Source organism: Drosophila rhopaloa, unplaced genomic scaffold, assembly GCF_018152115.1.
Source record: "Drosophila rhopaloa isolate 14029-0021.01 unplaced genomic scaffold, ASM1815211v1 contig_162, whole genome shotgun sequence".
NCBI lineage: Eukaryota > Metazoa > Arthropoda > Insecta > Diptera > Drosophilidae > Drosophila > Drosophila rhopaloa.
The window spans coordinates 690,182-700,989 of record NW_025335042.1 but is presented as its reverse complement, the minus strand read 5'-3'; the positions used below and the strand labels follow the sequence as shown (position 1 = coordinate 700,989).

General features: G+C 34.6%; 1 long non-coding RNA gene across 1 annotated transcript; it reads left to right on the top strand.

Moving 5' to 3' along the window:
* Positions 1–9,794: 9,794 nt before the first annotated feature.
* On the top strand, positions 9,795–10,460 carry LOC108041492. Its single transcript, XR_001769143.2, has 3 exons — positions 9,795–9,956; positions 10,020–10,137; positions 10,203–10,460. It is a non-coding gene; the product is annotated as an uncharacterized LOC108041492 (long non-coding RNA).
* Positions 10,461–10,808: the final 348 nt, after the last annotated feature.

Below are 10,808 nucleotides of genomic sequence, written 5' to 3'. Positions count from 1 at the left end.
AATACAAATAAAATGATTTATTATACCCGTTTATCGATCAAATGTGGAATCTGAAAATAATACGTTACTTTGCTGTTTTTGTATTGGATGCCAATCTTTTACTGTGTGTACAAAGGTTTTCGTTTCATTCAAAACAAGAAATTTGAAAACAACAAATTCCAATTTACAAACAAGTATACATATTTGTGCGCAAATAAAAATTGCATTGATAACATTGTAACTGATAAAAAGTATACTAGCTCACGACTTTTACTTGGATCACTTTCATTTATTATATAGCTCTGCCAGTATCCTTCTGATTCTCTCTCTTGAAGGATCTTCTACAAAGGTTGTTAACACAAAGGTTTTCAAAAAACGCGCAAATAAGAAATAAGAAAGACCTGACAACCCTAACTCCAAACTAATATTAAGTCGTATACAATACAAAAAGCGTTGGGGCTGAGATGGGTGAAATATTTTTTTGGATGCACCTGGAGGGACAGGTAAAACCTTCTTGACAAACTTATTGTTGGCAAAAGTTCGAAGTTAAAAAAAAATAGCCCTAGCTGTAGCATCTTCCGGTATAGCTGCTACCCTGCTCAATGGAGGTCGAACTGCTCATTCTACATTTAAACTTCCTTTGGATTTAGTTAATTTAGAAGCACCTCATTGCTCTATTTCAAAGCAATGTAATATGGCTGCGGTGTTTAAAGATTGTAAGTTAATTGTTTGGGATGAGTGCACAATGTCACATAAAGGTGGGCTTGAAGCCATAAATAGAACCCTGCAAGATATTAATGAGTACTATGTTAATGGGTGGTATTACAGTCCTGCTAGCTGGAGACTTTCGCCAAACCCTTCCTGTTGTGCCAAGAGGTACAAGAGCTGACGAAATAAAGGCCTGTTTAAAATCTTCATTTTTATGGCCACAGATAAACAAACTAGCGCTCACGAAAAATATGCGAGTGCACTTAAAAGGAGACAGTTCTGCAGGAATTTTTGCCGAAACTCTTTTAAAAATTGGGAATGGCGTCCATCCAACAGCTGATGGAAAAATAGTTATAACATCACGCTTAGGAAATGTAGTCAAAAACGTTCAAGACCTTACATCCAAAATATTTCCAACATATCATGTAAAAGCTTAGATTGGCTATCTGAGCGCGCCATTTTGATAACGAAAAATGAAAGAGCAACCACTATTAATAATTTATTGCAAAACTCATTTGATGGTTTAGAAGTCTCCTATAAATCGGTCGACTCTGTTCCTGATGCCGATAATGCTGTTCATTACCCTGTTGAATTTTTAAATTCCTTGAATCCTCCAGGAATTCCTCAGCATAATCTGTCTCTTAGGATTGGAGCACCCGTAATGTTATTGCGAAATTTAAGTCCCCCAAAGTTATGCAATGGGACACGATTGCAGATAAAAGGTCTTCATAAGAATGTAATCGAAGCAACAGTATTTACGGGGTGCGCGAAGGGGGAAACAGTGTTTATACCCAGGATCCCATTAATACCATCCAGTCTGCCGTTTCAGTTTAAAAGGCTACAATTCCCTCTAAAAGTTTGCTTTGCAATAACTATAAATAAATCGCAGGGGCAGAGTTTGAAGCTGGCTGGACTAGATCTTAGAGAAGATTGCTTCTCTCACGGACAATATTATGTCGCATGCTCTAGAGTTAGCTCTGCCAGTAGCCTTATTATTCTCGCTCCTGAAGGATCTTCTAAAAATTTTGTTTACACAGAGGTTTTAAAGTAATCATATTAATTAACATTATTAAACCTAGAAAGTTTCAGTGGAATAGGTCTAATTGGAGATACCAAATTAAAAAAAACGAGCCAATTTCTCTACCTCAGGGGTGGTGTGGAATTGGGAAAGTCTTGACAACCGTACTCAAAACTAATTTTAAGCGAACGAAGTCGCGCCGGGTACAGCTAGTATTGATGATAAGATTTCACCATGATTGCTATTTTTATTCTGAATTAATTTCAATTGGGGGAGTATTATTTATATCATTGATCATCTCCGTCTTCTAAAGTGAAGAGTAACAAAAATAGGCACAGCAGACGATTCAAACGGAATCTTATAACCTTTTGAATCGGTTATCAATATTGATATCTCGTTTGGAGACCATATGTCTAAAGGATAATATTCAATATTTTTAAATTGAATATTTTTTTCTTTACCATTGTAATGCAGTACTCGAAGGCATCGGGGTCTCTTACTACCAACAATCCTCGGTTTGATTATATCAGTATAAATAAAAATTAATCCATTTTCATGTGATTTTCACTTCATGGTTACATTTGTATATCTAAATGTTTCAGCATTTACTAAACTAACAAATTCAGTTGTACTATTTTCTGTATTTGTAGGTATATTTATTTCTTTGTCAGATGAATTTTTAATGTAATTATCCCTAAAGATTATAAAATGAAAGACCGATTTTTAAGGGGATACGGCCACAGCCCAAACCGTAAGAGCAAGAGCAGCCAAATTTTTTCACAGTATTCCATTGGGGGCGTAGGCGCCCACTAAGATCCGATATGTCCCCCCAGTGGCCCCAAACAGCTCCAACATCCATTATTCTGAGCAAAAAAAAGTTGATGTATTTAAGCTTAACTTCTAAACTGGTTGGAATTTCGATATTTGGTTTTTTCCGAATTTTAGGTTTTGAAAAGGCCTAATTAGAAATCTAAAAGAAATTTTGATATCCCCCATAATTTGGGGGCTACATTTAAAATTAACTTTTCGATTTAAAAAATCTAAACCGCTGCTCCGATCAAGATGATTTTTCGCTCAATAGTTATTCTATGGCCCAAATGCTTAAGTTTAATTTTTCAAGTTTTTAACATTTTTTTAAGTATTTTTAACGAATTTATTTAGATTTTCTAAGTCATTGCGTTGTATTTTGCGGGAGCCTGTCGAGAGAACGAAACCCAGAAGCCAAGAGAGCGACGGCCGAGAGAGCAACAGCCACGAAAACTGTTGATGGGGAGGGGTAGTGCTGTAGGGAAAGAGGCAATTTAAGTTAAATTTGTTTAGGATTTTAAAAACTTAAACTGCTGCTCCGATCAATATGATTTTCGATCAATAGTCAGTCCTGTGGATCAAATGCTTAGGTTTTATTTTTCATTTTGTAGCAGAAGTAAGAGCCTTATTTAATTTCCACCATGGAAGAAAATAGAAAATTACTACAAATTCTGTAAGCAAAGCCAAAATGTTTGCAAGTTAAATATTAATCTTAAGATTCGAACTTTTGACCAAATACGTATGTACATATGTATATTTGGATATGTTTTGATTTGCTTATATGTACAATACATGTACATACATACAATGTGTGTGTATGTTTCTATTCGAAAGTAGATAATGTGCTTAAATACAAATAAAATGATTTATTATACCCGTTTATCGATCAAATGTGGAATCTGAAAATAATACGTTACTTTGCTGTTTTTGTATTGGATGCCAATCTTTTACTGTGTGTACAAAGGTTTTCGTTTCATTCAAAACAAGAAATTTGAAAACAACAAATTCCAATTTACAAACAAGTATACATATTTGTGCGCAAATAAAAATTGCATTGATAACATTGTAACTGATAAAAAGTATACTAGCTCACGACTTTTACTTGGATCACTTTCATCCCTAAAGATTATAAAATGAAAGACCGATTTTTAAGGGGATACGGCCACAGCCCAAACCGTAAGAGCAAGAGCAGCCAAATTTTTTCACAGTATTCCATTGGGGGCGTGGGCGCCCACTAAGATCCGATATGTCCCCCCAGTGGCCCCAAACAGCTCCAACATCCATTATTCTGAGCAAAAAAAGTTGATGTATTTAAGCTTAACTTCTAAACTGGTTGGAATTTCCATATTTGGTTTTTTCCTAATTTTAGGTTTTGAAAAGGCCTAATTAGAAATCTAATAGAAATTTTGATATCCCCCATAATTTGGGGGCTACATTTAAAATTAACTTTTCGATTTAAAAAATCTAAACCGCTGCTCCGATCAAGATGATTTTTCGCTCAATATTTATTCTATGGCCCAAATGCTTAAGTCTAATTTTTCAAGTTTTTAACATTTTTTTAAGTATTTTTAACGAATTTATTTAGATTTTCTAAGTCGTTGCGTTGTTTTTTGCGGGAGCCTGTCGAGAGAACGAAACCCAGAAGCCAAGAGAGCGACGGCCGAGAGAGCAACAGCCAAGAAAACTGATGAGGGGGAGGGGTAGTGCTGTAGGGAAAGGGGGAGGGGAAAGAGGCAATTTAAGTTAAATTTGTTTTGGATTTTAAAAACTTAAACTGCTGCTCCGATCAATAGGATTTTCGATCAATAGTCAGTCCTGTGGATCAAATGCTTAGGTTTTATTTTTCATTTTGTAGCAGAAGTAAGAGCCTTATTTAATTTCCACCATGGAAGAAAATAGAAAATTACTACAAATTCTGTAAGCAAAGCCAAAATGTTTGCAAGTTAAATATTAATCTTAAGATTCGAACTTTTGACCAAATACGTATGTACATATGTATATTTGGATATGTTTTGATTTGCTTATATGTACAATACATGTACATACATACAATGTGTGTGTATGTTTCTATTCGAAAGTAGATAATGTGCTTAAATACAAATAAAATGATTTATTATACCCGTTTATCGATCAAATGTGGAATCTGAAAATAATACGTTACTTTGCTGTTTTTGTATTGGATGCCAATCTTTTACTGTGTGTACAAAGGTTTTCGTTTCATTCAAAACAAGAAATTTGAAAACAACAAATTCCAATTTACAAACAAGTATACATATTTGTGCGCAAATAAAAATTGCATTGATAACATTGTAACTGATAAAAAGTATACTAGCTCACGACTTTTACTTGGATCACTTTCATTTATTATATAGCTCTGCCAGTATCCTTCTGATTCTCTCTCTTGAAGGATCTTCTACAAAGGTTGTTAACACAAAGGTTTTCAAAAAAGGGGCAAATAAGAAATAAGAAAGTCCTGACAACCCTAACTCCAAACTAATATTAAGTCGTATACAATACAAAAAGCGTTGGGGCTGAGATGGGTGAAATATTTTTTTGGATGCACCTGGAGGGACAGGTAAAACCTTCTTGACAAACTTATTGTTGGCAAAAGTTCGAAGTTAAAAAAAAATAGCCCTAGCTGTAGCATCTTCCGGTATAGCTGCTACCCTGCTCAATGGAGGTCGAACTGCTCATTCTACATTTAAACTTCCTTTGGATTTAGTTAATTTAGAAGCACCTCATTGCTCTATTTCAAAGCAATGTAATATGGCTGCGGTGTTTAAAGATTGTAAGTTAATTGTTTGGGATGAGTGCACAATGTCACATAAAGGTGGGCTTGAAGCCATAAATAGAACCCTGCAAGATATTAATGAGTACTATGTTAATGGGTGGTATTACAGTCCTGCTAGCTGGAGACTTTCGCCAAACCCTTCCTGTTGTGCCAAGAGGTACAAGAGCTGACGAAATAAAGGCCTGTTTAAAATCTTCATTTTTATGGCCACAGATAAACAAACTAGCGCTCACGAAAAATATGCGAGTGCACTTAAAAGGAGACAGTTCTGCAGGAATTTTTGCCGAAACTCTTTTAAAAATTGGGAATGGCGTCCATCCAACAGCTGATGGAAAAATAGTTATAACATCACGCTTAGGAAATGTAGTCAAAAAAGTTCAAGACCTTACATCCAAAATATTTCCAACATATCATGTAAAAGCTTAGATTGGCTATCTGAGCGCGCCATTTTGATAACGAAAAATGAAAGAGCAACCACTATTAATAATTTATTGCAAAACTCATTTGATGGTTTAGAAGTCTCCTATAAATCGGTCGACTCTGTTCCTGATGCCGATAATGCTGTTCATTACCCTGTTGAATTTTTAAATTCCTTGAATCCTCCAGGAATTCCTCAGCATAATCTGTCTCTTAGGATTGGAGCACCCGTAATGTTATTGCGAAATTTAAGTCCCCCAAAGTTATGCAATGGGACACGATTGCAGATAAAAGGTCTTCATAAGAATGTAATCGAAGCAACAGTATTTACGGGGTGCGCGAAGGGGGAAACAGTGTTTATACCCAGGATCCCATTAATACCATCCAGTCTGCCGTTTCAGTTTAAAAGGCTACAATTCCCTCTAAAAGTTTGCTTTGCAATAACTATAAATAAATCGCAGGGGCAGAGTTTGAAGCTGGCTGGACTAGATCTTAGAGAAGATTGCTTCTCTCACGGACAATATTATGTCGCATGCTCTAGAGTTAGCTCTGCCAGTAGCCTTATTATTCTCGCTCCTGAAGGATCTTCTAAAAATTTTGTTTACACAGAGGTTTTAAAGTAATCATATTAATTAACATTATTAAACCTAGAAAGTTTCAAGTGGAATAGGTCTAATTGGAGATACCAAATTAAAAAAAACGAGCCAATTTCTCTACCTCAGGGGTGGTGTGGAATTGGGAAAGTCTTGACAACCGTACTCAAAACTAATTTTAAGCGAACGAAGTCGCGCCGGGTACAGCTAGTTTAGATATATATCGGTAATACCGACTTCCCAAGCATCGTTCATATCTTCAGGAATATTTACAATGTCAGTAAATGCACATTTTACATTATCAGGAAATACATTTAGTGAATCATTGCTGAGCAATGTGATAAACATCTCATATAAATACCCCATTTCTGAAATTTACCTTTACAATTATTGGTATGACGTCCAATTTAGTTTGTTTTTCCCTATTTGTACAGAATTTTTAACCGATCGATTCAACTTTTCACGCCCTGTTACATAAGCAAGATTTTGAAATGGAGATGGTTCCTCTTTATATTTTTTTAGGTTTACTCTTAATTTGCGTTGTTTTGCATTAAGCTTCACTTTTGTAACTGCCATCTTCTTAATATCTTCTTTAGTATCACCAAAGGAAGTATTCCGAATTTTTCGTTTGTTATCATTTGCTTCCGAGTTTAAATCTTCATCACTTTCAGATGGTAAATCTGGTAACTCAACCTTTTTTGGTAGTGAAGAGTCAATTTTTAATTTTAATCCTGAAGTACTAGGGTTTGTATCAATCCAATCAGTTGTTTGAGATTCATTAGTTTGAGTTGAGATAGAGGGTGCTTTTTGTTCATTTGATACATGCCATAATTTATTACGTTTTAAATTTTGGTAGTAAGACAATTCTTGACGAATTTTAATCCATTTGTCGAAATCACTTATTTTGTTATCATTTAAAATTGGTAAACATTTTAAACTTATTAATTCATTCCCCCTGTCATCGCTTATTAATTTTTGATAGGCGTTGGGGGTCATCAAAATGACTTTGTTTAAATGATGTTTATTTTTAAGCATGGTTTAATATTTTTCCGAAAATTCCAGAAAGCAATGAATTTATAAGAATTGGTAAAAATCCTCCTTTTTGAACTAGAACTTTTCTCTTGGAATTTAATGTGCGTTTTGGACAGGAAAGGTAGCGTAATACTTTTTTATACTTTTTGAGCGCTGTTAGATGTGTTTTTGTAACCTTATGATTTCCTTGCAATGTATTTAATACGATCTCTACTAATGTTTTAACTAACTCACTATCGCTATTACTTATAATTGCCTTCCGTAGTTTGTTGTTAGCCTTTTTGAGCACATACAATATATGTTTGTTCGCTTTTAGACGACTTAGATTCTTTTTGTAAACCATTTTCCTCTGAATAACACACTGTATATTCGGAATTAAAAATGTTAGTTCTAAATCTTAAGAGATCGTTGATTCCTTGAGTCATCAATAAGTAAATATCCATGAGGTTGCTCCGTAACTTCCTTATATATTCTAAATAGTTCTGCGGGATTTTCACGATAAATTTTGTCTTGCTAAACATTGAAATTGAAGCTTATCACGGGGGTTTTTAAAAGCAACAATATATTTTGTATTTAGTGAAATATCTCTGGTATGTGATGATTTATGAAATATATTTTGAGTTACAACTACAACAGATAAATTTCTATGGTGCGATCCTTTCGTAAACAGTTCACACACATTTTTATTAAATGCCCCCATCATCAAATCATCCAATATTAAAAGAATAGGTTCATTAGTTTCGTTTTCAATTGTTTCGGGGACTCCTTTATAGTACTCAACATTATTAAAATTAGGTTTAGCAGTATCCTCTCCATAACAGCAAATAATCCGATATATGGCAACATTTAGCAAATAATTCTTTTTATTTATTTGATTTTCTAAAAACGTTGTTTTTCCGGATCCTGAAGGTCCGCAAATTAACAATGTGAAGGGATGTATGAATTGTGTAAACATTTTATTATTTTATATATATTTTATTAATATATCCTTAAATTACATAATTATTATTTTGATTTTTCCTGGTCACGTTTTCGAAATGAGTGTCAGATCCGCAATAATTACAATAAATTAGTTGAGTGTATCCCCTTCTGCGGGGGTCATTACCAAACAAATTCTTAAAGGTATCCATTTAATAAGACAACCTCTTAGTTCGACTATAATTTTTTTACTGATAATCAAATATATATGTTAGGATTACAATATACTTCATAATTTGAGTTTTCTAAGATTACAAATAGTTTAAACAAATTATTTAATGAACATCTAAGAGGAATTTTTTTCGTGTGGATTTTACAATTGGTGAAAAAATTTGGAAGCTGTGCTAAACTTCTTCCAATGTCAATATCGATAATGGTTGTTGATAAATATTTACTTAAAAAAATGTTTTTTAATTTCACCACGTACGATAATTGCACTATACTTATTAAGTGGTGAAAGTATTTCTTCTAGACATGTATATGGTATATCTCCAGCTGACCAATCCAATCCATTAATATTCTGTCGATTTAAGTGTTGCTGTTTAATTGTTTCATTCTCCAATTCCTTTATGTTGAATGGTGGTTTGAAATGAAAGAAATTGGGGACGACTGTTCCGGTCTGCATGAATGCTAACTCCTTAACAAAAACTTGTTTATTGTTTCCAAGTAAATATTAAAAAACTACTATAACGCTAGATTTTCGATCTACAGTGTTCATGATTGCTTGAGATTTTTTTTATCAACTGAGGCTATGACTACATTAAGTTTCCCCTTTATATAGCGGTCTGATCGGTACAAATGAGTAGTCTAGAAAGACGGCTCAACCATAATGGACACTTACCAAGATACAAAAAATAAAAAACCCCGAAAAAATCAGGATCATGAAGTTATATTCGGATTCGAATATTATGTAGTACATAATTTAAAAATAAAATGTGGATTGTCAACATCACGAAAATTTTCACCAATGGTCTGGATGCAGCAAAGTAAAAATAATTTCGTGGGATTTGAAAAAGATCAATGGATGCAGCTCATCACATACAAGGAATATATTTAAAAAAAAATTTATTAATAAGATTTTTTGTTGCCTGATTCAATTATTGATCAGCCAACTATGTCTACTATAAAATGTAATTTTAGGTTTCGAAAATCCGATAAGCAGTATGTAATGATAATAAACCAGTATGGTAACAAAATTGAATTTGATAGTTTACTACATTTTTATGTTGGAACTCAATATTAAGTCAACAAGTGTAATGGTCGGCCAAATTCATAAGTCTCCAAAAATTTAAACTGATAACTAACCCGAAATACGATATTCGAAAACACCTCCCAGCCCTAACCGATACTTAGATAATAGCCATCAGCTGGTCCAGTTTGACAGATCGGTGTCATCTCAAAATATCGCAAAACTAAGTTTCCAAGTTCAGGCGAGGCCCTTATAGTTTCTTTTCCGTTTCAAATCCTCATATGAGCAGACGTACAAATTGGATAAGATAACATATTGTTTCCTTTGGGCATATGGTATCCACGTGCCAGTTATTTTGATCACACCTTAACCAAAGACATCCGCTGCCAAAGCCAGTTAATTTGCCAATTGAACTTCGTTCTCATGTTTGCTGGAATCGTTACGGTAAATATTTAATTGCTGGCGTTGCAATCGCACAGATTTAAAATTTACTTCCATTCCGCACAGATTGCTGCCTTTCACGGCTAAATAGGGTCTGGCTACGCCGCCTAGTTGTGTATTGAGTAAATCAAAAGTCAATATTAGCTGCTCAAAAAGTTACATAACTTCATCCAAAGGTCACGAGGTAAATTATAATAACTCAGCCCAGATCGAAATCTTGGTTTTTCCTAACACGCCGTTTTGTTACAGTTGTCCGATCTCCAGTAGAATAGGAGTACATAAGCCTGCAAACATCGTCGTCAAAAAAGGCTGGACTTTACGGCCAGTGTCTAAGACAAAACATAACGGCACATCTCTACCCTACCCCTCACCCCTGCTCCGCCTACCGTCGCGGTACAGTTGTGCTAGTGGACAAATATAGCACCCCCAGCTTCAACGAGGGGTAGTGGTACGAACCGCCGACATCTGACGAACTACATAATCCCGGCCTAGACCAGCTTTCCGGCATAGACCAGCTTTCCCGGCTTAGACTAGTTTACCAGCTTTTCTAAAACAAAAACCAGAAATTGTGCTCTTCGTTTAGCTAAATAGATGTAGCTCTCTAAAAGTATTGTTTTTATATACATAAGTGTAGAATCGCCGATCGTTAAAATCTAATGTCGCGCTTTGTAAACGCCAGTTAATTGTTTAAGTAATTGCTAGTCGCCACAACACACTACACTAGTTGGGTGTATACAAAAGTGCGGATATAACTATCAAAACCGCGGAAGAAATTTAATTACAACAACCAAAAGAAAGAAGACCCCATGCAGAACTAATATTTTATTACGTAACATAACTATTATCCCCCCAAAC